Source organism: Stenella coeruleoalba, assembly GCF_951394435.1.
Source record: "Stenella coeruleoalba genome assembly, chromosome: 7".
Classification (NCBI taxonomy): Eukaryota; Metazoa; Chordata; class Mammalia; order Artiodactyla; family Delphinidae; genus Stenella; species Stenella coeruleoalba.
Window position 1 is genome coordinate 14649006 of NC_137153.1, and position 23187 is coordinate 14672192.

The window sequence follows — 23187 nt, forward strand, 5'->3', positions numbered from 1 at the left end:
CAGTTATCAAGCCATAATGGGTTGAAAATACTAAGTTAGCTCACCACATTTATGTGTAGACAAGATTAACATTCAATAATGTGCTGACTAATCTCACTCACCCTAAACGTATTATTTTCAGATTTGACTTAAATAGCTAAGTTACCACTTTATCTCTTTCTTTGTCCAAGCCAACCTCTTTCCTCCCTTCCTTTCGCAGGACCATCTTTTCTTCTTGTTCACTATTATCAAACCAAGCCACAAATCTAATTAAGCTGTCTTGATGCCAAACTCTCCGCTCCTGGAGAAATGTATCATGCAGCACATCTAGGTAAGTGAATTAAAAAAGCATCCAGGCAGGTATCTGGTGAATGTCTCAGTTCATCCTTGCATAATAAACTATCTTCTGCTCATTCATTTGTCAGTCACAGTAACTAAGGATTATTGTTTGCTGAATGTACGTGACACCAGCAATTTGCAGTCTGTTGGCAAGAAAATCAGGTTAGAATGACAGAGTGAGAAATTAAGCAGAAGCCTGATGTAATTAGCTACAACAATCAGGGCTCTAATTTCTGATTTATTGTTTCCTGTTTTCCTGCTTCTCTCCACGCTGTGTATACTGTATGTGCTCCATATAGGCCAAACAATGGCCTTATCAGTCCTGGCAAAGTGAGAGGTCAGAGTTAACAATATTTATTTAAACAGGCAGGATGCTTCCCGCTGCAATTAGGAAATAACTATTACTAATAGGCCCTTGGCACTACTTCCTCATTTATACAATATTTTTGGAAGGAAAAAAAAACAAGAAGGAATTGGGATTCATTTCTTACCAATGCACGAGAGTTGATTCATCTCTCTCTGGGGGAATCTTTCTTACTCTCAAAAGACCTATGATTCTAAAGGAGCCAAACAAATCATTATTGTTATAGCTGAATATTCATAAAAATACGGAAAAGTATCCTTCCCGATAAATAGTACAGTTTTACCTTCAAAGTTCTATTAAAAGTTTATTGCAGATCACTACCCACTCCCACCCCACCCCTGCCTTGGAAACTAGTCTGTAATGAATTTCCTTGCTTTCCATCATTTAAACACAAACATAAAATGGAGTCAGGCATTCTTTTTATATTTTGAAAAAGTGTTCTTTAAAATTGCCTGTAGGATCTGTTTTGAAGAGGAAAATTATGAGCATTCTTAAACTCAAAGTAGAATTAAAAAACAAACCTCTGAAATAAGGCAATAAGCTCCCATAAGATAAAAATACCACTGTACTTAACCCAGAACAATGTTAACATTTCCGAAAATATGATTACAACTCAGTTCAGGGTAAATTTAAATGAAATTTGCATCAATGTACATGTAAAAACATATTCTGTAGGTCCCTTTAAAAACAAAGCAACTGGCTATGATGAAATAAATATTTTTGTTTTATTCTTTTAATTCCAAAATTATGCATGTCAATCTCTCCCAGAGTGATACACATCTATAATAAGATAAAGTAGAACACACTCACAAGGCCCTCAGAGAATCCTCAGACTCTAGTCAGACTGCAAAGCAATAAGGAATTAGAAGACACATTAGATTCAGTGTCAGGAGACCTGTGTTTTTTCCAGGCCATTTCTCTCATAAACTAGTGGTCTTCAGCAAGTCATATGACTCTCTAGATCTTATTTGCCTTATAGAAGTTTGGACTTGATCGTCAAATGTTTTTTTTTTTTTTTTTTTTTTTTTTGGCGGTACACGGGCCTCTCACCATTGTGGCCTCTCCCGTTGCGGAGCACAGACTCCGGATGCACAGGCTCAGCGGCCATGGCTCACGGGCCTAGCTGCTCCCCAGCATGTGGGATCTTCCCGGACCGGGGCATGAACCCGTGTCCCCTGCATCGGCAGGCAGACTCTCAACCACTGCGCCACCAGGGAAGCCCCAAATCTTTTTTATAATAAAAATTAGTGTATATCAAGCACTTTTGTTCTGTGTCAGGCACTATGCTAAATATTTTAGATGCTCCATGTCTTTTTTGTTGTTGTTATTAATAAAATTAAATTTAAAAGGCAATTAAAATTAAATTAAAATTAAAAACATCATAATGGACAAAAAAGGGACATTGTATACTTGTAAAACACATGAGGAATAAGAGTCTATTATATTTGCCCATATCTCTGTTCTTTCCATGGTTCTTTCTTTCTGATGCTCCATGGTTTTTTCACTCATCTTCTCCTTTTCATCTGAAGAACTTCCTTTAGCCTTTCTTTAAGGGTGATCTGCTAGTAACAAATTCTTTTTTGTTTCCATTCATAGAAGAGTGTCTTCATTCCTAAAGGATAGTTTTGCTGGATATACAATTCACTCTCCACAGTTCTAATTAATTGTTTTTTTAATTAATTAATTTTATTTTATTCAGTTTTAGCTGTGTTGGGTCTTCGTTGCTGGGCACGGGCTTTCTGTAGTTGCGGCAAGCGGGGGCTACTCTTCGTTGTGGTGCACAGGCTTCTCATTGCGGTGGCTTCTCTTGTTGTGGAACATGGGCTCTAGGCACATGGGCTTCAGTAGTCGTGGCACACAGGCTTAGTTGCTCTGCAGCATGTGGGATCTTCCCGGACCAGGGCTCGAACCCATGTCCACTGCATTGACAGGAGGATTCTTAACCACTGCGCCACCAGGGAAGCCCCTCTCCACAGTTCTTTTCTTTGAAGTTGACAGATGCTCCTTGTCTTTTAATTCTCCCAATAGTCTATGAAATAGGAACTCATTTTCTCTACTTTACAGACAAGGAAACTGAGGCTTTGAAATTCAGTAACTTGCCTGAGGTTATTCAGCTGGAATAAGACCCAGGGATCATTCTACACTAGGTGCTTAACTTTTTGTTCTTTAGCCTTACATCTTAAGATCTTAACACAGGAAGATTCTAACCAAACATCTGCACAGATACCTGGAGATGAACACAAAAGTGTAGTGTAAACAAAAATGCAGAAATCCACAAGGTCCTACTGAAAAAAGATGAAACATCTTAATGTGTGAGCATCCAATTTGTGTCTAAGAATATTTTCATGAAAACGCCAATAAATAATTCCAAACAAATACCATGGAATCAATCACTAAGTATTTGCTGAGCACCTACTATGTTCTCAATTCAAGATTCTATTCTGTAGAGGGTGTAAACATATAAAATGCAATCTTTTCTCCCAAGAGATTCATAATCTGGTTCGGACTGTAATCCATGTTGTACATTCATTCGTGGCAAAATTTGAGGTATGCACAACAAAAACTGAAGGAATTCAGCTGAAGGATTTCAAATCTCAGAGCTAGAATAGTGAGGGAACATTTCATGGATGAGGTAAATGAATATAATCTGAATTAGTGGAGCTTTACTGGCAAAAAAATGATCAAGGGAGTGAATAGAGACAGCAGTGTTTAAGAAAGTCTAGTATAATAGTCTTCAGGATAGAAGTAGAAGAGGAGTGTGTGTGTGTGTGTGTGTGTGTGTGTTTATAGAACAAAATAAAGGAAAGAGGGAAGGGACCTTATATTCAAAGAAATTTCTTAGGCATCATTACAGCGTTCCATTTGTAATGGATAAAAACTGAAATGAAAAATGCCAGTGGGTAAAGAGAGGAAAGATACACGTAAGAAATATTTTCAAAGTGAGTTTGGAAATGTTTTTACTTAGTCACTTGATCATTTATTCATATGATTAACCTTGATTATAACCTATATCCAGGAACGATGCCGTGGCCAAGGATATAAAGATGATTAAGAAAAATCCCTGCTCTCAAGGCGCTTCTAGTTACTGAGGAAAGTACAGAGGCAGGCGCATAAACTGGTAACTACAACAGAGTGTAATGTGGTGAGACTTGAGCAGAGAGAGTCCAGTGCTATTAGGGGAGAACCTGTGAGGAGATTCTGATTAAGGCTGACCTTCAAAGGGAGTGTCTTGGAGGGGATGCCTGAGCTAAGTCTTGAGGGATACGTGGAGAGTATCCAAATGAAGGACCAAAGTAAGGGTATTCCAAGGCCCAAGACAAGCGTGCTCGAAGGTGAGAATACAGTGTTGCATGTTTGGGGTTCTGAAAGAAGTTTGGAACAGCTGAAGTATAGGGAGCTAGGATATGGAATAGGAAAGATAACACTAGAGAGGAAGGCTGAGACAAAGTCTTAAAGAGTCTGGAAGAGTCTGGTATGTCTTCATCTGAAGATAACAGGGAGCAATAAATGGAATATCATGACTGGATTTGAATCTGGGAAAGCCAGATTTTCAACATGGATGATCATGCCATCTGCAAACAAAGACAGTTTTGTTACTTACTTACGTCCCAATCCATATACATTTTATTTCCTTTTCTTGTCTTACTGCATTAGCTAGAACTTCCAATATGATGTTAAAAAGGGGGGTGAGGGGGGACATCCTTGCTTTATTCCTCATCTTAGTAGGAAAGCTTTAAGTTTCTCACCATTATGTTATGTTCATGCATCAAAATTTAGAAAATAGATGACCAACTTCTTGAAGCTACTTTTCCACTCACAAATTTATTTAAGAGAGCAAAGTTTAAACTTTGTAGTGGGAATAGTCATAAACTACTAAATAGCCACATAATAGCTAATACTTCTAATAAATGCTTTAAATTTCTATCACAAAGAAAATAATCAAAACATGTTTCTACACTAAGAAATTAATCTTTTTCTGAAGTAAAAGCACAATGAAAGAAGAGATTGTGACAAGGGAAGCATTAGTAAAGTTGAAGGCATATTAACAAATTAAAATAATGATATCTCATAGGAATGAATATATTCTTTTTAGACTGAGGGAACAATTTCACGCTGAATCTCTGGCACAAGAAATACCATCCTTGTAATGGCATCTATTGTTTCGCAACTAATTAAATGTTTTGGCTGGGTTAAGACTTAATCACTGCACAAATATTCTTAAAGCATCATGAATTTCTGTCAGGATATTGAAACAGCTAAAATATTTTGTCACCTGGAAATTTCTGTAGTACTCTCTCTTTTTCTTTAAATTTATTTTTTATTAAAGTATAGTTGAATTACAATGTATTAATTACTGCTGTACAGCAAAGTGACTCAGTTATACATATATATACATTCTTTTTCATATTCTTTTCCATTATGGTTTATCACAAGATATTGAATACAGTTCCCTGTGCTATACAGTAGGACCTTGCTGTCTATCCATTCTATATGTAGTACTCTCTTAACTGTGTCTTTTTTCTTTTTCTTCTTTCATTTTTATTGAGATACAATTGATGTACAGCATAATGATTTGACTTACATACGTCATGAAATGAAAATGCTGGAGGACAGGGATTATTTTAAAGATATAGTTCCAAGGTACCTAAAGGCTGTGGAAATAGTGTATTCAGGCTGGATAGACCTAAGTTTATATCTGGCATTATTGACTATGTAAATTCAAGTAATTATTAACCAGTCTGAACTTCAGTTTACCCATCAATTAAATAAGCAACATAAGGCCTGCCTGATGGGATAACTAAAGGTTTAAGGAGATAACTTACCAAAGGATTGACATAATTAAATACCTGCTAATTCCCTTCAACTCGAGTTTATCATAATTTATTAAAACCATCTCAGCTAGGGCTTCCCTGGTGGCGCAGTGGTTGAGAGTCCGCCTGCCAATGCAGGGGACAAGGGTTCGTGCCCCAGTCTGGGAAGATCCCACATGTCGCGGAGCGGCTGGGCCCGTGAGCCATGGCCGCTGAGCCTGCGCGTCCGGAGCCTGTGCTCCCACGTACCGCAACAAAACAAAAAACAAAACAAAACAAACCCATCTCAGCTAGATGAATTATTATTATTATTTGATACCAGAAAGCTAAATATCTGTCTGTAGACCCTCCAAGCCTTAATACTGTAGTAGTTGACAAAACAGCAGCATGTGTGCTCCCCTCACCCCTCCCCACTTAAACTTATGTCTGCTGCTCCTTCCTCAAAAATTAAAAAAGAAAAAAAAAAAGCTGGGCAGAGGCAGATAGCCAATAAGAATGAGGATCAACACTCTCCATCTCTCTTACAGTCAGTAGATGTGGTCACACGTTGAAGTTCTGGTCAATGGTGTGAAGGAACGTGTTACGTGCAGCGCTCAGGAACCTCCTTAATGTCTGTCATTCTTGCCAATTGCTCCACGTGGGCGGTGATCCCACTTCCCCTGCCTTCTGCAGGACTTCATGCCAATCATCCTCCCCCTGTCTGTCCTAAATCGTCGATACTTTTCCTTTCTACTTGATTATTTTCAAAAGAATACGACCGTGATTATATTTCACCCATTTTTATTTGTATATTTATTTTATTGAAGCACAGTTGATTTACAATGTTATGTTAGTGTCAGGTGTACAGCAAAGTGATTCAGTTATCCATATATATATTCTTTTTCAGATTCTTTCTCACTATAGGTTATTATGAGATATTGAGTATAATACCCTGTGCTATACAGTAGGTCCTTGTTGTTTACCTATTTTATATACAGTAGTGTGTATATGTTAACCCCAAACTCCTAATTTATCCCTCCCCCACTTTCCCCTTTGGTAACCACAAGTTAGTTTTCTATGTCTGTGAGTCTTTTTCTGTGTTGTAAATAAGTTCATTTGTGTCATTTTTTAAAATTCTACATATAAGTGACATGATATTTGTCTTTGACTTACTTTACTTAGTATGATAATCTCTAGGTCCATCCATGTTGCTGCAAATGGCATTGTTTCATTATTTTTTTATGGCTAAGTAGTATTCCATTGTATATATGTACCACATCTTCTTTATCCATTCATCTGTCAATGGACACTTAGGTGGCTTCCATGTCTTGGCTATTGTAAATAGTGCTGCTATGAACATAAGTGTGCAGGTATCTTTTCAGATTAGAGTTTTTTTCGGATATATGCCCAGGAGTGGAATTGCAGAATCATATGGTAGTTCTAGTTTTAGTTTTTTAAGGAACCTCCATACTGTTCTCCATAGTGGCTGCACCAATTTACATTCTATTTCATCCATTTTTAAAAGAATCTTCTTCTGACCCCACTTACCTTGCCAGTTACCATCTCATTTCTTTTCTCCGCTCTGTTGAATTCTCAGAAAACATGTCAAAACTCACTGTTTCTAATGTTTTAATTAATGCATCTCCACGCTCCCATCAGAATCATTTCACTTCTGTCTGAAGGAATTCTCTCAAATCTTTGCTGCTTTGGGAGCTTATCAGTACCTTCAAACAATTATTTTAAAAATTTGCCCAGATTTTCTAGTTATTCTTGCTAAGAGTACTGCTTTGAAATAAGCTAGTATGTTATCGCAGGAAGCAGAAGTCTCCCTGGCAGACCTCTCGCCCAGATTCATATATTCAGATGCACACTTCGCATCACTGTACAGATGGCTAATAGCTCAAACACTATTGAAACCCTGACCTTCCCCTCACCACCTACCCCCACCCCACCAAATCCTCACCTACCAACCTCATCTACTCGTTAGTATCATCTTACTTGGTAATATTATCAACCTTTTAGTTGGTCAACCTCAAATCTTTGGAGTCATCTTTCATTTCTCTTTTTCCCCTCAGACGTCCTAGTCAATCTTCTGAGAATCTGTTAACTTCTTCAAGATTTCTCCAGAAATTAATCATTTCCCTCCATCTCTACTGTACAACTGTAATCTGAACCACTGTTAGATCTTGCCCAGATTGCCACCATAATCCCCCTAATAGGTCTCTCTGAGCCTACCCTGATCCCCTACAGTCTATCCTCAACAATGCAGGTAGAATGATCCTTTTAATAATTAGATCATGTCACTTTTCAGCTCATACCTTCCAATAGCTGCCCAACTGAATAATCAAAGACCTTACTATAACTTAGAGGATGCTACTTAATGGTCCCCTCCTTCCCATCCTGACCTCATCTACCATTTTTACTGTCTTCCATCATCATACTGGCCTTTTTTCTGTTTCCAAAACATGTGAGGCATTTTCATATCTCAAAATCCTTGCTCTATACACTTCTTCCTGGAGAGCTCTTCTGGTTAACTTTTACCCTCTCAAATCCCACCTTTTCAATGAGGTGAGGACTACCATGACCAATCTATTTTTAAACTGCAGCTTGCCCAGCTTTTAAAATGACCCTCTCAATTCTTTTTACTGTGCTATAGGTTTTATTTTTTCCATTGAAGTTTTCACCTTCTAATATGATATATAATTTGCTTTTTATGGTTTATCTTCATTTGTCTTCCCCTGCTAGAAAACATGTTCCAAGAAGAAAGGAGTCTTTTTGTTTTCCATGGGTGTATTCCAAACATCCAGGACAGTGCCTGCTATATAACAGGTTCTCCATACATATTTGTTGAATGAATAAGTGAGTCAATGAATATATACATTTCTCTTTCTACACATCCTTGGTTAGAAGATGAATGAGATGTTTGCTTATCTTGAACCATGAGAATATATACCATATCCTAGTGTATTTGTGCTCCGTGTCTGCTGTAACTAATTACAAGTCACAAACTTGGTGACTTGAAACAACAGAAATTTATTCTCTCACAGTTCTGGAGACTAGAAGTCCAAATCAAGGTGTCTGGAACCACACTCCTTCCAGAGGTTCTAGGGAAGAATCTACTCTTTGAATTCAAAACTTAGAATGGAATGCTGTGGCCACATTACTCCAACCTCCAAGGCCAAAATCTTCAAATCTCTCTCTGCTCTGTTTTCACATTACCTTCTCCTCTGTGTGTGTGTGTGTGTGTTTGTGTGTGTGTGTGTGTGTGTGTGTGTGTGTGTGTGTGTGTGTGTGTCTGATCTCCCTCTACCTCCATTTACAAGGATACACGTGCTGGCATTTAGGACCCACATATGAATAATCCTACATAATCTCCCCCATCTCAAGATCCTTCACTTAATCACATCTAAAAAGACTCTCTTCCTAAATAAGGTAACATTTAAGGTCCCAGGTTAGGGCGTGATATCCTTGAAGGTCGTTATCAGCCTACCACACCTGGAGATGATGCTGGAGTGCTATGGTTCCCTCAGAGCTGCGTGGAGCAGAGCTGTCATGCCAGCCCTAGAATCCTTACTTTGGGATTTTAGGCTAAAGAGAAATAAACCGATTTTAAGCCACTCTTATTTTGGGCCTTGTTAAATTCGACCAAATTGGATCCTAACTGATAAAAGCTGATGAGTCACCGTTAATATCTTTTAATTGAAATATTACATTTACCTAAGATGAAGTTTCACAGACTAACCCTCATGTCACGTTTCTTTAATTTAGACTGGAAATTTATGGACTCATTGGGTAACATTGGTAATTTTGCGTTAATCAGAAACTCTGATAAAAAGTGAAAAAAGTTATAACTTGATAATGAAGCTTAATAGAAAACTTTAAAACTTGAAATGTTTAGAGAATATAAAAAGTTATATAAAGAAATCTTATTATAGAACTATTTGGAACCACTGCTCTATATGAAAGCACATTAAATAGCTGAAAAATTATCTTCTTTACTTACTGCATTTTCTAAATAATTCTAATGAAGAGCAAATTACAACAGTCTAGACTGAGTCACAAAGATGAACATTCTCAATAAAGTATGAGCTAAACAAATACTGTATCTGATAAGTGCCGGTGAATGGTGACTGAAGAGCCTAGCTTTTTAAACAGAAAACTGCCTCTTTAGCCCAGTTGTAAAAGCTGATATTTATTTTGACATGTTTGTCAAACCATAAATTAACACAATATTGGGCAATTCTAATTCTGCGAAGATAATCCCCAATAAACTTTCAGAGGGATCCTTGAGGGAGAGGTATTATTGGAGATTATAAACTAAAAAAGTGTTAGGAGATTAGAGATGTGAAAGACAGTTTGCAGGCTGTGGGATTCCAGTGGACATCTGTGGCTGGTCCTTTCCCTATATGTCCTATTATTAAGTGACACTGTTAGGGAAAACATCTCAGGCCAAAATAAACTCTAGGACCTGGTAGACTTATGTATTAGATGTGAACGTGTTATAATTAAGCTATCTTGGCTCCCAGTGGCTGCCCAAATAATCATGTACCTCATACATTTTATCAAAACACTAAAATTTTGTGTTCTTGCTTTTCTATACATTATCATTAACTGGTGTATTCAGTAGTTAACGCACCACCGTCCAGCCAGGTGCCCAAGCTGAAAGCCTTTTTTCCATTCTTCCCCTCCACATCTGGGGCGGGGCCGGGGCTGGGGGAGGGGGGAAGCAAGTCCTAACCTATTTAATATCTCCATCCGTGCATCTCCCATTACTATCACTTAGGTCGACTCCAGAACTATCTTTTCCCATCAGGGTCCCATTAAGCTCCTAAATGATCTCCACACAACTATTGATGTCTCTCTAATACCATCTGCTTCCTGCATCCAGGGGAATCTGCTACAAGTACTAATACATCCTTCTGCTGAAAACCATTGGGTGGTTCTTCAAGCCCATTCATAATCTGGCCATAGAATTTCATGGTGAGAATATGACCATTGGAGAGCAATTCAATGAATATATCATAGCAGGTTCTAATTGGTTCTCCAAGAGGCACAAGATAAGCAACAGCATTTAGTGTATCAAAGAACCAGATCATCAATCATTGAACGTCTATAACAATCTCCCTTTGTCTACTTGTCACAGTAAATTTCAGTTTTTCATTCCATCTTCTAAGCTATTTTCAGACTTGAGCTATTCCTTTAGATTCTTCTTTCAAGTGACTCATGTTCATCCCTTGAATTTTATTCCTATTTTCCATTGTCTCCATCCTCTAGTCAAGATCCTTCTCACTTTCTTCCTCCACTTTAACTTTTAATGGAAACCTCTTCTTCCTCTACACCAATGATTTCAACAGTCAGCAAGGAGCACCCCTAGGACACATGACAACCATCCTACCATGATCAGAGTGAGATAGTTCTTCAAGTTCAGGTAAAAATTCATTTTGAGAATCACTGTTCCAGTTTTCCTCAAATTTTTCCTTAAAATGACCTTCCTAAAATATCCCTGTGATCATATTACTCCCAACTCATCCACCTTCAATGGTGTGTCATTCTCATAAATTGCAAACTCCTTAGAATTTCACATTACCTGACACATCTACCTGTAACCTATGCATCTTTCCAGCTAGTTTGCCACCATCCCCAGAACATCCCGTCTCACCTACCTCCCAGTCTTTTCTCACTGACTCATTACCCTGCAAGCCTCGTGGCACATCTTAGATCATAACATTCTTATTTATTTTTATGATTTAATCTTTCTCTCCCCACCTAGACACTAAACTTCTTCGACAATAGAAACCATATCTTAGTTATTTTTCTCCCTCAGTGTTCTTGTACAACGTTCTAATCCGTAGTCAACAAATTAGTTGGTTTAAAAACTTACTCACTTGGGACTTCCCGGGTGGTCCAGTGGTAAAGAATCCGCTTTCCAACGCAGGGGATGAGGGTTTGATCCCTGGTGGGGGAACTAAGATCCCACATGTCGCGGGGCAACTAAGCCCACACGCCACAACTGGAGAGAGAAAAAATCCACATGCCACAACTAGAGAGAAGCCCACATGCTGCAACAAAAGAGCCCGCCTGCTGCAACAAAGACCCAACACAGCCAAATAAATAAATATGTAAAAAAAAAAAACCAAAAACATACTCACTTGATCCACCTTAGCTTTTTACTTTATTCAGGTGTCAAAGACAAGGAGATTCAACAAGGTAACCTGTTAAGTTTCTTATTCTGGATTTCCACACTCAGTCTCCTGAATGCCTGAGACCAGAGACTGGACTGAAATTCAAAGGAGCCCATTTGTTTGGAAACGCATTTAAAAATCTCTGTGAGACCACAGGCACAAGACTCACTTTCAGAAAAGCTAAACTTTCATATTCATGTAATTTCTCTCATAAGTTCCCAAAGTTGTTTTTATTTATTTTATGAATAAATAAATAAATCTAATGATTATTGTTTAGATAAGTCATAAGTTCATGATGGCACACAGCCTCTAGCAATTTATGGGGGAAAGAAAATTTCTACGTGAAGTGGTCATTGTTTCTATCCCCTGGAACAGCAAACATGACCTTTGCTAGAAAGGTAGAATAAAATTTGGGAAGGTAAGATTCAATTCAAATGAGCAAGGCCCTGCATTTTTCTCTTAAAATTTTGAAAAGTCTCTGATAATAACGATCATACCTTACAGATCAGTATCATTTTAAAAAATAGGCTTAGGATATATATCTGGATCTATCTGTCTGTCTGTCTATCTCTCCATCTATCCATCCATCTAGTCTGTCCCCCTGCATCCTCCACCTCCACTTCTGACCTAGGCTCACCAGAGGAAAATATAGCACTACGAATAAGAGTATTGCTCGATCTGAACTGCAAAGCAAAATTAAGTATAAGTATTTTCTAATGCTGATCATCTAATATCTGCACCTAGCCAAACACACAACAATAAAAACTAAACTCTATACCAAAAATACATACGTACATGCATACATATGTACATACATACCTGCTCTAAGCATGATCTGCTAATGCCTGATGGTTTGATTTTCTTAAACATGAAAAAAATTATATCTGGGGGGGAGGAATAAATAATTAATAAGAACCTGCTGTGTAGCACAGGGAACTCCACTCAATACTCTGTAATGGCCTCTATGGGAAAAGAATCTAAAAATAAGGGTGGATATATGTATATGTATAATTGATTCACTCTGCTGTACACCTGAAGCTAACACAACACTGTAAATCAACTAGACTCCTATAAAAATGGAAGAAAAAAGAAAACCAACAACAAAAAAACTATATCCTATTAAGAGCTACACTTACGGAAAGAAATCAAAGTGAAAGACACCACTTTGCTTCTTTAAGTGGACCAAAATCCACATAGTGTTGCCCCCAACAGGCACGTGCTGATTTTCGCAGGGGTCGTTTAAGAGGGCAGAGTCACTACAAGACAGAGTAACCGCAAGACCTGATCGCTAATTTGCTGCCAGTGAATGTGGGGTACAGACCAGAATCTCAGCTTGACCCTTGATTTTATAAGTTAATACCAATATTCCTTACATTATTAGTTTTACTGGTAAATCAGGAGCAAGTTGTTGGAGCCAGCTGTGACCCCAGGGCAAAAAGTCTTTGCCTGCTGTCACCTTCTGACAGTTTGGGCTGTTAATTACCTCAATCAACTAGAACACAAGCACCTCTCTGTCTGCCAGCTGGCAGGCTCTGCTTCAGAAACTGGCAGCTAGGGAAGATTTAAAACCTGTAAAAAGGGCTGCTATGTAAACAGTTTATTGTATAATATTCGATGACCAGAGTAGACCCACACCAGTAATCAAAGGTAGGGTCTGCTATCGGGCCTTGAGAGGGTAGCAAAGGAGGAAGTTAAAAATAGCTTTTGTTTATATCTTCTTCATCCAGAAGAATGAAACTAGGGCTTGTGGCTCTGGAGGAAGGACGTTGGTGCCTTGGAGGAAAGTCAGCCACTTAGCTCTCCTGGAATAAACGTGGACACAAACAAAAAGATGTAACTAAGCAGTTGTGTTTACTTTGCAGAAATCACAGAATGGGTGGAAAAGCTGAAAGCTCTCTACCAGTTCAGGATGCTGTATGGGCATTCACTCTAAAAGGGAATCTGTACCCATAACACATGTGTTATGGATTACGTGTGTGTTGTGCCGTGTAGCCGATTATACTCACTGCTCTATTCCAAGCAAAATGGCTTTCCTAACATTCAAGGACATTTAAAATACATTTTTCAAAATCATGCTAAAACTTTTGAGATTGTATCTGATACTTCACAATCTCCTTTCCAATTCTATAGGTAATTTTTAAAACATTAATTTGATTACACTATCAAAGGATAAATCAAAATGCTAAATGATTCTTAATATTTTACATTCCACTTGAACATTAAAATTCAGAGACATCTGGTCTTTGTTGATTTAATGGCTGGTTTCATAAGCCAACTGGCTTAAGTTCAAATCGTGATCAGAATCTAAATTATTTATTTGTTTTAAAGAAATATAAACAAGCATAATACACTGTGATAAAGTACCACTAATTTTCAACAATGAAAGGAAACAAAATTAACATGTATCTGCCTTTGATTCATTTCTTGGAGGCATTTTTTTCATAAGTCTTTCCAGAAGAAATAGTAGCCTTCTTGATATTTTCCTTGGAGTCTCTTTTCATATAAATTATCAAACCAATTTAGAATTAAATATTTTTATACACACACACACACACACACACACCATGCCCAAATATTCTACAGATAAGAATTATAAAGATGCCTGTATTGCAAGAAGACTTGAAAAGCCCCACATCTAAGAGCAAATCCTACAGGTTTGTAATTTTTGCCTTGCCTTCCATAGAAGCAAAACTTACATCCCCTTCTCCCTCATTCTTTGCAAACTCCCTGAAGCTCGGTAGTGCTGTTGATCATAGCAGATAATATTGATTGCTTGCTATTTGCCACGCAAAATGAGAAGCCTTTTAAGATGATTATTTCTCATTTATCCTTTGCAGTAGCCTTATGAGACAGGTTATAAGATTGCCTTCACTCTACAGATGAAGATAATATTACCTGCTGACAGTCATACAAATATTAATACAGAGATTCTGTAGCAAATCTTTCTGACTCGTGGCTCTAGACTCTTAACTGCTCTGCTACACCGCCTCCCCCATCATCAGCACTTTCTTGAAACTCTCTCTTGAAAGACAAGCACGTCTCCATGCTTTCTTGCTCCCTTCCTTTCTTCTGCCAGAACTTCATCAGTTCTATTGTTTTTTCTCTTAGGTGTATATCCATTCCCAGGGCTTCTTCCCACTCACTGTTCTCATTTATTTCAGTGGCTTTGACTTTTACTTCTGTGCATGTGGCTCCAAACCTTCCCAGACTTTCTGGAGCTCCAGTACCCTCCATTTGGTCTGGGTAGGCTCCCGTCTGCAGCAAACCTGCCCTTTCTCTTGTCGCTGCAGCTTAATTAATGGCATTACAGTCCACCCGACCTCAGGATTCTGTTTCATCTCTTCATGCGTCACCCACTCAGGTGAAAAAAATCTTAAGAACCCTACTTTTGAGAGAAATCTTTTTTTCCTACTCCCATAGCATGGCTAGTTTGAGTCCCCATTGTTAGTATCCACTAAAGTAGCGTCACAGCAGCCAAGGAACTGCTTTCGTTACCTCTTGTCTCATCTTCTCTAATCAATCCCACATTTTGCCATCAGAAGCATCCTTTTAAACCCAGAACGGTCCTTAGAACTCCCCTTCTCCAAAACCTTCAATGGTTTCCCAATGTACACAGACCAAAATCCAAGCTCCTCAGTTTAGTAAATCCCTTGGCTTAGCTCTGGTTTACCTTAATCCAACTTAACTTCTACTTCAATACCCCAAGATGCTCACTCTGCCTTCCTAATCAGCCCTACCCTTGTCTCCTCCTGACTGTCCTTTCTTTGTGGGCCTCCTCTTCCTCTTTCATCTTAATCCCTCTTAAACCACCTCTGGTTTTCTCCTATGAAACTCCTTGTGTTCCCACTGGAAATTCATCCACCTCTTCATTTATTTAAGATATATTTATGAAATACTTACCATGTGCCTTACACTACACTAAGATCTGAAGGCTTAAAAATAAAATACTGGGTCCCTTCTCTCAAGGAGTCTATAATAAGCTAATGGAGAAGACAAACAGGTAAATAAGCAACTAAAATGACATGTGGTTTTCATGAAAGACACACACTTCTAAAGTGCACTCAAGAAAAAATAACCTTAAAAGTACTAATGATTACCTTTTTTAAAAAAGAAGAAAAAGAAAATGGCTTCATTAGTGAATTCTGCTAAACACTTAAGGAAGAAATGTTACTAATTTTACACAAACTCTTCCAGAAATGAAAGATTCCACCATTACTCTGATATTGAAAATCAGACAAAGCCCTTACACAAAATAAAACTAAAGACCAGTATCTCTCATTAATATAAATGCAAAATCCTATATAACATTTTATTAAATCAGTTCAAGAAATATATAAAAAAGAATAGTATATCATGACAAAAGAGGGTTCATCCCAGATATGTTAGGCTTGTTTCAACATTTAAAAATCAATAAATTTACTTTGTTATATCAATAGACTACAAAAGAGAAACCATTTTATCATCCCAATAAATGGAGAAAAATTATTTGACAAAACTTAAAGTCATTAATGCACCATAGAAACTCCTAGGAAAGTATTAATGAAAGGAAACTTCCTCAACTTGATAAAGGGTATCAACAAAAATCCTACAGCTAATATCATATTTAATGGTAAAAGAGCAAATGCCTTCCTCCTAAATACTGGGATCAAGACAAGGATGTCTAATCTCAGAACTTCTCTTCAATATTGTACTGGGGATTTTAGCCAGTGCAAGTAAAAAAAGAAAGTAAGAAAAAGAAAATAAAAGTCATGCAGTTTGGTAAGGAGGAAATAATTGTATCCTTACTTGCAGATAACATGAAACATGATAATCAAGGTAAAAATCGTAAGGAATCTACAAAAACATGACTAGAACAATAAATGACTTTAACAGAGTTAACATACAAAAATCTATTTTATTTCTATATATTAACACCTAACAATTGGAAATTTTAATTTAAAAAAATCACACAGCATCAAAAACGTAAAATATTTAGGGATAAATTAAACTATTAAATAAGTATAAAATCTGTACATTGAAATTTTCAAAACATCGTTGAGAGACATTAAATAAATTAAATGGAGAAATATACTATGTTTGCAAATTGGAAATTTTGATTTTGGGAAGCAATCAGTTTTCTGCAACTTAATCTGTAGATTCAGCATGATCTCAGTCAAAATCCCAACAAGGTTTTGTGTAATTTTTTGTGTGTATTTTGTATTTTTGTGACAAGCTGACTCAAAAATATATATTGACATGCAAAGAAACCAGAATAGAAAAAACAATTTTTTGAAGGACAACAAGATTAGATGACTTGCACTCTCTAATTTCAAGAATTATCACATTTTCATTGAGAAAAATTAACAATACAGAAAATAGAAAGACAAAAAGTAATAATTACAGCAAAAACTCATACCAAATTCCCACAATCAAAATACTCTTCTAGATTTTCTTCTATGACTATATGTACAGTATTATCAACAAAAAAATAGATTATACCATATGGATTTGTACCATGCTATTTCATTGAATAATCTCAATTCAATAACTCCACCTTATCAATTAATATAGAACTACATCACCATTTTTACTGGATGTATAGATTTTTATAGAGCTTGTTCAGGATTTATTATTACAAATACTGTTATAAACAGTCTTGTACATACACCTTTGTATATTTGTCTGATTATTTTTTAAACTGATTTATTAAATGTTGAATAAATACAAGAGCATTTATAACATGTAAAATGCAGAGAACAAATATAAAACATTGCCTTTTTTGCACGACTAAAAAAAAAAGAATTATCACAGTGCTACAGTGTGGAATTAGTGAAGCATAGAGGTATAGCAAACTTAAGGTAATTCAAAGGAGACTGGATAGTCTTTCAACAAATGGTGCTGGAACAAGTAGATATTTATATACTTCTTACCTAGGACAAAAGAAGTACATATTAATTAACTACCTCATTATATCAAGGGGGGATGGAAAGAGAAGTGGATGATAAAGTAGGAATCCCAGTAGGAACCAGCTCTGGCTCCACCAGTATCTGTGGTTTTGGCAAGTCAGTCCATCTCTCTGGATATTGTCAGCAAAGTGAAAGTCGTGGGCCAGATTATCTCCAAAGCACTTTCCATTTCTAATGTTCTGACAGTCTATGAGGCCATCAACCCAAAGGGGCTTTATCCTTCAAGGATTGAGTGTTTTGGTGGCAGAACCCCAGCTGGAATGAAAAGAGAAGGAGGGAGAGAGACAGAGAGAAACCAAATTGAACCAAAATGCCTTTTTACATTGGGAATTTGTCATGTACAACTAATTCTACCCCCAGGGAAATTACAATTATTTCTATTCTTCCCACAAGAGGTTATTTTGAGCTCAGAAAATCAGTTGTCTTTGCCACAGATCATAACCTAATCAACCCTGTGCTTTATGATTGTGAATAGGTTCTAACAATCCAATAGCTAAGACAATAACATGAATATTAAAAATACTGAAATTTCCTGATTTGTCTTTTAATCAATTTCTAAAGAGTAACCACAAATAAGATGATTTAGGCCTCAGAAGTGGCCATATGAAGTAAGAGAAATAGTATAGATATAGAATCTGTATTCTCTTCTCTGCTCCGCCCCGAATTATTTTGTATGATGTTGGCAAGTCACTTAAGATCTTTAGATGTCAGTTCCATTATTAGAGATGAAGTGTTTGGGGTTTTTGGTCTTTAAGATACCTGACAATCATGGAATTCCTTGAAACTATGAAAAATGAAGTCCAAATTGAGAAATACAAATACTCGAATAATACTGAAAGCTTATCCCAGATAAATCTAGCACAAAGACTCATAAGCAACATTCCCCTCAAGAACTGGCATTCTGAGTTATCTTGGACCTAATCACCATTGTTATAAGAGAAAGCAAAAGGGCAAGTTTTGTATTCAGTTTAGAAGATAAAAGGGTGAATTACGTCCATATGCCACAGATCTCAAAAAACCAACGAAGTTTAAAGGTAGAATAATTGAAAAATAATCAAATATGTAACTTCGATCAATGAAAAGGTGAGAAATTTGTCATAGTTTCCTATCACTAGGTCAGCTAAATGAGAGATGTGAATGCTCCTTGGGAGAAATAAATTTCAGTTTCAAGGCTTAAAACCCACCAAGCTTCAGGTAAAAGAATTCTCCCATGCTGTACACCTGAAACTAAACACAACATTGTAAATCAACTATACTCCAATTTAAAAAAAGAGAGTGCTTCCAAAGAAAGCAGGAAGAGAATATATACTGAAGAATGATTCAAAATAAAGTGAAATCTATTTTCTAGCAAAAATTGCTGCTGCTTTTAGAACTTAAGGTGTAAGAAAAATTTTAAAAAGAGAAAGAATTCATTCTCAGAAATATTCTCATAGCAGGAAATTTTTCTAGACCCATGTCAGAATATCTCCTGAATAGTAGAGCAATGAGTAACTTAACTTCTCTTTAAGTTACTCTGTTGCTGCATCTCACACATCGAACATCTTACTGGTCGAGGTTGTTCAATTGTATAATTACAGTACTTCTCATTCTTTTGGTTATTTCTTAAATTATCTCTTTAGAACTGTCAGATAACTTAGATTTTATCCTTGAGAGAACAATTCTGCTGTTAGAGAAACAAAGACTGGTGTTTAACGGAGTAGGTCTTAGGCAAATCATAAGGATTTAGATTCATAAAAACCAAATAAACAAAAGCAGGTTTTGCCTTCCTGTCCACATAATGAGCACGAAGCTTCTCTGGCTTTAAGCAAATGTGGACTGTCATTTTACATTCCCCCCCGCTCAGTGTATGATGTAACAAAATATTTCACAAATACCCAAAAAGGAAATCAGACTCTGGTGAGGATTCTCAAGACAGTTATTTTGAGTGCTTGTGTACACACATTCACACACACACACACACACACACACACACACACACACACACAGCCTGTTTTGCAAACGAGGAAAAACATGGTCTAATCATTTCTGCAGAAAATACACCTTATTAACCCTTGGGCAAAGCATCACAGCTGAAATCTTGAACAGGATGGACCCTTTAAACCATTCATCATTCTTCTATTAGGAACCACTCCTACTTTCTCATGCAATACCTACAATGTTTAAAGTAATAGAGGTTCTAAGTACACGAACAAGTTAGAAATATTAAAAAATAATGACTCAGATGTCATTTTATAATTCCCCTTCACAGTAAATATCTAAAAGAATAATTTTGAAAATTATGCTTTGCTTTCTCTCTGTGTTTTGTAACTTTCCATGAATTCTTACTTATCTTCGAATCATTAGTTCCTCTGTTCTCAATAAAACTTCTCAATGAAGGAAAAAATTTAAAAACAAGAAAAAAAGAGAAGCTAAAGGGGAAGAGAGGAGAAATGAAAGAAAGAAAAAGGGTAAGAATTTAACATTTTTAAAATAATGACAAAACATCCCTTCCATACTCTTTCAGATTTTCAACATTGACCGTGGGGACGAAAGCTTCTGAGGCTTGGGTAAGTATGTTGAAAAACTTCATATGCTCTTTAATTCACTAACTATACCCAAAGGGAAACAAAATTCAACAGGAATTTGAAAGCTCTCCTGGATGTCACAGATACCTCACACCTCATGTGTGTCCTAAGAAGAAGGAAGTTCTCCAAAAATGTGCAGGATTAGGTGTTTGTCTATTCTGGACGTTTCATCCATTGACATTTAGAAGACTTTTAAATATGCCACGGTAGATTCTACCAGTAGCCTTTGTGGAACTTAGTTTTCTTCAACTCACTGGACCAATACCTTAACTGACAGTTGCAAGGGACAGTCCTCAGCCCTGTAATGGTAGACAGTATCTATACAATTCACAGAGAATAAACTGGAATCTCAATTAGGCTTGCACACCTGTAGAGGTACGCTGCTACATGTTCAAACAACAGGCTCTCCAGAAGAAGAAAAATGTGTGCGTGTACATTTATTCTTTATTATACCTTTTACTGATAAAAAGAATGTGTAGCACACAAATTACAAATAGTAATAAAATATGTAAAACTCTTTTTTTCCCCCAGATTTCACACAGCCAATTTATTCTCGTAGAGGCTTTGGTTGATTTTTGCCAAACTCTTAAATTCATTATCAATCTCTGGTTACAACTGATGAATAGAATTCTAACATCAACATTGGTTAATATTTTCATTTACTTTAACAAACAAGATGAAGGTAAAAACATCAAAGAAATAATTTGGAACTTCACTCATTATCAATGATATGAGCATTTCCTTTGCTGAATCTCATAATAGTTTGCAAATACTAGGAGGATATGTCATTATGTGTCGCACTATTCACATTATAACAGCTACGGATATAATGCACTTTTAAATTTGATCTGCATTATTATTTCCTCCATCATTTTTTTTAAGTCTAGACCAAAAAAATACCAAAATCCAAAACAATAAATAAAGCCCTAATTCTCAGCGTTTGCCAGTTTCTATGGCTTGAGTACTTCTTCTCTGATAGAATGTAAGCTACAAACATGCATCCCCAAAGGCGGGAAGAAATATTCAACAGCACACTGTTATATGATACTTCCAAATACAGATACAATAGACATGAATTATCTCAAGAGCATGGATGATAGCACAATGTAGTAAATTAAGTAGGAAGGACTTGGAGTTTGGGATTGGCAGATGCAAACCATTATATATAGGATGGATAAGCAATGAGTTCCTCTTATATAGCACAGGGAACTTTATTCAATATCCTGTGATAAACCATAATGGAAAAGAACATGAAAAAGAATGTATATATATGTATAACTGAGTCACTTTGCTGTACAGCAGAAATTAAACACAACATTGTAAATCAACTATACTTCAATAAAATTTTTCAAAAATTAAGTAGGAAGTAATACATTTTGAGTATGTATTACTTTTGTTTTAATGTAATTTACTTAATTGTAAGTTTATGTAATCCAATTTTTAATAGTGGCTCTGTTTAACAACCAGCTCACAAAATTCCTTAATATTTAAAATCTGCTCTTGGGAGCCAGTGTGGACCAACTATTCAGAGTCCACCGGGGCTTGAATACTTGCCATTTTGTCATAGCTTCATGAACCTAAATTCTCGCCTAGGTGAAATATTACTGGAATTACCAGAAGAGACCTTCTTTTAATTTCACTTAAGAATATGCCACTTAGTAAATAAGTCCAAATTTGGCAAATGCTTTTGAAAGCCAATTTGTTAATGATATAAACATCTTATACCAATGTGTAATTTACACACCACAGAAGAACAATAGAGGGTTTACATTTTATATAGGTTTAAGGTTTTCTGTTTCTTTGTTTCCATAACAGATTACAGTGATCAGAATAAAAGTAGCCGGCAAGTAGCCTGCTTATTCTCCTTGAAACCATTCAGAACAAAATTTACTTATAGTATAAAACACCGGAGCCTATAAAATTACCAAAGCCCCATCTTCAAGAATGTAAGCAAGATACTTGCATTTGTAGATCAGAGTTTGGCCGAAATTCCATCAAATGCTGCTGAACCCTGTCAGAAATCTAAGTTAAAAGGTACCTACAAATAAGTCATATATTTAGTTATGAATCAAAGTTTCCACCTGAGAAAGAAAGAGAGAGGTGTAGTATAGAAAGAGCAAAAGCATTGAAGGATTGGCATCAAAGAGGGTTTGGGTCTAAATTCTAGTCAAGCCACTGAACTAACCATGTAACTTTGGGAAATGAATTAACTAGTCTAATCCTCTGTTTCCTCAAAAGATAAAGTGGAGATTGCAACACTTACTTTACAATGCTGTTAGGATTACATAAAGAATACCTGTGCATTACAGGGCGCATAGTAGCAGATCAGTAAGTGATAGTATTATGCAAACGTATTCTTTTCTGCCTAATCAGACTTGTGGAGACTAAGTTAGGAACCCATTAGAGAATAAATATTCATATGCACTGAACTTTTTTCCAGGAATATTTTTTTTTTTTTTTTTTTTTTTGCAGTACACGGGCCTCTCACCGTTGTGGCCTCTCCCGTTGCGGAGCACAGGCTGCGGACGCGCAGGCCCAGCGGCCATGGCTCACGGGCCCAGCCGCTCCGCGGCACGTGGGATCCTCCCGGACCGGGGCACAAACCCATGTCCTCTGCATCGGCAGGCGGACTCTCAACCACTGCGCCACCAGGGAAGCCCTTCCAGGAAGATTTTATTCAAAGCAAAGTAAGTAGACATTTTCACCAACTTCAGAGGATACCTCAGGCCCCAAATATCTAAAAAAAACAAAAGCAAAAACAAAAACAAAACAAAACCCACTATCATTGGACTTCTTTGGGTTAAGACAATGCAAATTAAATCTGAGACTCTGAAGTTGTATTTGATCCATCAAGTACAAGATCTTCAGAAGTACTGCAAGTTCCCTGCAGTCTTTACAACTCAACACTCTCATAAAGAAAAAAGAGATGTTAAATATCTGCTATTTGCTACTGAAAGAGTCACATTGCATTCAAATGCACAATTTAGGCATGGTGATATTAGGAAATTCTAGTTCAAATGCATA

At 36.7% G+C, this 23187-nt stretch overlaps 1 long non-coding RNA gene across 1 annotated transcript in view; it reads left to right on the forward strand.

Annotated features, from left to right (window-relative positions):
• The window catches only part of LOC307188828, a 169347-nt gene extending 146364 nt beyond the window's left edge, over positions 1 to 22983 (forward strand). The window contains exons 3-4 of the long non-coding RNA XR_013829073.1: positions 20103 to 20145; positions 22636 to 22983. This is a non-coding gene — a long non-coding RNA (uncharacterized lncRNA). The remainder of the gene's footprint in view (positions 1 to 20102; positions 20146 to 22635) is intronic.
• Positions 22984 to 23187: the final 204 nt, after the last annotated feature.